The sequence below is a fragment of the Benincasa hispida genome, chromosome 3, assembly GCF_027475165.1.
Source record: "Benincasa hispida cultivar pf3 chromosome 3, pf3_genome.v1.1, whole genome shotgun sequence".
NCBI classification, from domain to species: Eukaryota; Viridiplantae; Streptophyta; class Magnoliopsida; order Cucurbitales; family Cucurbitaceae; genus Benincasa; species Benincasa hispida.
Window position 1 is genome coordinate 71660592 of NC_143480.1, and position 4405 is coordinate 71664996.

The 4405-nt window shown below is 34.7% G+C and overlaps 1 pseudogene; it reads left to right on the plus strand.

Annotated features, from left to right (window-relative positions):
- The first annotated feature begins 1999 nt into the window (after positions 1-1999).
- LOC150037511 (MADS-box transcription factor ANR1 pseudogene) lies at positions 2000-3824 on the plus strand (annotated as a pseudogene).
- Positions 3825-4405: the final 581 nt, after the last annotated feature.

Here is a 4405-nt window from a genome sequence, read left to right on the forward strand (position 1 = left end):
AGAATGTATATGGTTAAGATCAATGACTTAGTACATTCGTGAAACATGTGGTTTGTCTTCTAATAAAAATCTTCCAACAATATTATACAAAGACAACACAACATGCATATCCCAAATCAAAGGATGATATATTAAAGAAGATAGAACAAAATATATTTTACCAGAGCTTTTCTAAACTCATGATCTTGAAGAAAATGGTAACATCATTGTACAACAAATATATTTGAATGATAACCTAGTAGACTTATTTACAAAATCATTACCAACCGTAACCTTTGAGAAATTGGTGCACAATATTGGAATGCGGTGACTCAGAGATCTCAAGTGATGTTTTCATGAGGGGGAGAAAATATACTGTATTCTTTTTAAGATTATTAGATTATATGAAATATGTACTATTTTTCCTTCATTAATTTTTTTCCAATGGGTTTTTTTTTCTAGTAAGATTTTAATGAGGTATATTTCATATATATAATGGGCATCTAAGGGGGAGTATTATAAATATTATGATAATAGATGCTCATTAATACTCATGCTTAGTGTTCATTGACCATGTGTCATGCCCTCATTTCCCAAAGTGTTATCCATGTGTCTCAACATTACACACTATTAGTGTCCATATAATCCACCTCCTAATTGCCAAGTTGCCTATAAATAATGACATTTAGTGGGTTTTGGACTACACATACACATTGGGCAAATTCCAAAAGATTAGAGAAAGTGGAGAAATCCATCTTTTTTATTTTACTTACTTTTGTTATTTATTTATTTCATATATTTATATATTATGTTTAATTTATTTTATTATCATATCATATTATATTTATTTTAATGTTATATTTTATTGGTATTCGTGTTTCCACTATGCTCCTCAAGTTCACAACAATTGGCTATTTTTAATCATCATCATATATTTAAAATATCGATAAAATGTTCGTGCTAGTGAAAATTTCACTACAAGAATTGTAGACTTTAATGTCGGTTGGAAAAAGTGAAATCAGATGTATAATGTCGGTTTTTTTTTTAAAGTGGATATTTAATGTCGGATTTAAATTGACATTCTAGGTATACCTTTAATGTCGGTTTAAAACCGACATTAAAGATCCACTTTTTTTTTAAAAAAAATGAACTCCCCCCCCCCCCCCCCCGGATTTTTTTCATTTTCCGCTTATAAACCCTAACCACTTCCTTGCATCCTCATAAACCCTAACCAATTGTCGTCTCCTCTTTCTCATCCTAACTCCTCTCTCTCTCTCATCATCTTTTTCTTCGCCACCACCGTCCCTGAGATTTCGTTTTCCACTTTCGCGCCACTTCGATCCTTCATCGTCGGCACTACGTTTCAACGGCCTCGCCAATCCAATACTCCCACTTAAGATTCTTCTTCATTTGGTCTTTCTCCAACTCAGCCTCCTAAAGGACCGGTGAGGAAGAAGATAAAGATTGAGTTACAGAATTCAAAAATGGCGGTGTGTTTAGTCGACGGAGCGAGGAAGTTTGAGGTCACTAGACCGTCCATTATGGTGAAGAACTCACCCAATGGCATCCAGGTTCTTCCGTCTAACTATAAAACCCCATTTTCTTTTTTCTTTTTTTATTCATATTTTAAGTTGAAACATTATTTTATTAGGTAGCTATTTCTCACTCCAAAACCTCCCCTCCCATTTCCCCTCATCGGAATCTCACTTTCGAAAAACGCTTCCCCTTCCCGGAAAACCCACATTCTTTCAAGCCCTAGCCCATCTTGCCTTCTTATCTCTCTTGGTCTCACTCCCCTGTCCCTCCCCGTTCCTGTGAGGCCTATTTCGGATTTTCTATTTCTAGCTCGATTCCTTCAATTGTTCACTGGTTAGTTCGGCCTTTTATTGTTTCTTTTCACGAAACTAGAAATTTCTCTGACTGGAACTATTTTATCTGAAATTTTTTCATGTTTCTCTCTAATTTTTTCTCAGTGTTTCCCTATCATAAAGCAAGGCTATAGCTAGTTATAGAGACTGAAATGGCGAAGGAGAAAATCCAGATCAGGAAGATCAATAATGCCACCGCGAGGCAGATCACTTTTTCCAAGCGTCGGAGGGGGCTTTTCAAGAAAGCTAAAGAGCTTTCCATTTTATGCGATGCCGATGTTTGCCTCATTATCTTCTCCGCCACTGGAAAGTTGTTTGAGTATTCCAGCTCAAGGTTTCTCTCTTTCTTATATTTTATTTTTTCTAGAAACCAAAAACTGTAATCGGTTTCTCACGTTTTCTGAGTTCTACGTTTCCTGAACCTACTTTAATTCCATTTATAAAGGACAGTATGTTACTAAAAATGGCGAGAACAGAGACAGAAATAAAGAGCTAACCGAAGAAAACACATGTAATTTGCTTACAACAATCTTACGGAAAAAGATGAGAACAAATAAGGATATTAACCAATTCGATAATGGATACAAGAGGATATTCTTGTAAAGTAGTGCCTCATAAATTTTGTCATAACAAACAAAAAAGGCTAAATGAAAACTATAAATCATGCCTCGAGCCTCGCTTTCTCATCAACAACGAGGTTTATGGTAATAGTGATGACTGAACTTTTCAGTCACTCAATTCTAACTATTGCGGTTATGATAACGATGTTTATGCTTGACCTTTGATCTCTCTAAATTATAAAGATTGGAGTGGAATCATGAATTTATTATCATTAATTTCTTATTGTTTAGTCATTTCCTCCATTGATTATATTACCACTTGTGTTTGACTTTCTAAAGCATGAAGGGAATCATAGATAAACATAATTTGCACTCTAATAATCAATAGTTCGGAGGAGGCGAGCAAATTGAATGAGTGATTGAAAGAAAGGAAGAGATAGAGTTGCCGAAATTTTGTAGCAGTGCTTTTGAGCTTGACAGTGGCGAGGAGAGGGTTCTTGCCAGTGAGAAGTTTCTTGATCGGTTCGTGTCGAAAGGGGAAGTTCAGAGGCACACTATACGCGCATTGTTTGGATCGTTTCAAGTTGTTTTTGGGAGTAATTTTGAATGCAAAGAGGTAGAATACAAGTTTTTATGAGTTTTTGGAGCTTTTTGTTCTTCCATTTCTGCATTTGAATATAAAATTTCATGGGATTTTGTTAACTGGCCTCAGAATCAACTTTTGTTTGTTGTGTTGGATTTTGGAGCATTTGTTCTTTCATTTTTGTTGTTTTCTGAAGGTCCCATTTTCATATTTTCATATTAGTTTTTGATTATCCATATTTAAACTAAAGAATATGAAGTTTTATGGGTTCTTTTGATTTGAGATTTCATTTACTGACTTCAGAATCAACATATATTTGTTGTGTTGAATTTTGGAATTTCTGTTCTTCAATTCTGCAATTTTTTAATGTGTGATGTCATGTAGTAGTGTAATAGCTTACGTGTGAATGAGTTATTAAGTGATAAGGTGCATATGACTTTGTTGACTTATTGAGAATGTTTGGTTGTGCATATGATTATGTTGGAGGCATATTGTTACTTTACGTGTTTTATGGATAGGATTTATCAAACAATATTTTATATTTAGGAATTTATTGCCAACCAGAATAGAAGGCAACTCGTGTGATTCGGGTTATACAAGGCTATGAAACACATTCTTTTAAGTCTAACTTCGAGTCCTGGCCAGTTGGATCAGTGACTACAGGTGCTGGGAAAGAAAGAGGAAAGTAGCTAGTAGTTACCACATCTAATTGATAAAATGTGTTTTTTATTCTGCTTGCTTTAATTATTATTCAAAATGGTACTCTTTTTGTAAACAGCTCTATTGAAGCAACAAGGTCTCGATCTCAAGGGATTAACAAAAAGTGCACAGTGAATGAGGAAGTTCCATCGTTGCTGGAGGGAGGCGGGAAAATGGAGGTTTAGATGATACCAGTTTTGGTTGTTTGAAATGGTTAGATTAGTTTTGATTATTTAATCGGGGTCCTGATGGTTTTCATTCTCTAGGTATGGCGAATCAATGGCAGTGCCAAAACTCCATTGCTTACAGAGGATATTGGTAAATTTTATAGTGGAGACTGCTACATCATTCTTTATACCTACCACTCTGGTGAGAGAAAAGAAGATTATTTCTTGTGCTCTTGGTTTGGAAAGGATAGCATCGAGGTTAGTTAGCATTTAGGGTTTATTTTGAGAAAATCTAACTATTGTAAGTTACATAATTAAACTTGGAATGTGGTGGTACACTTGCCAATTCAGTTGAATAACTAGTGCCGATTCTCTAAGAAAGGGAATAATGGAAGATGGTTTCCTTGATCTAATGAAAGTACTCTTGATTCCTGTAAAAGAATAATTGCTTGTAAACAAGTGTAGGGATGTTTTCTCATTCCTTACATTTTCATATCATGACATATTTAAGTGCATTTGTGCATAAACATATGTGTTTATTGCTGTTAA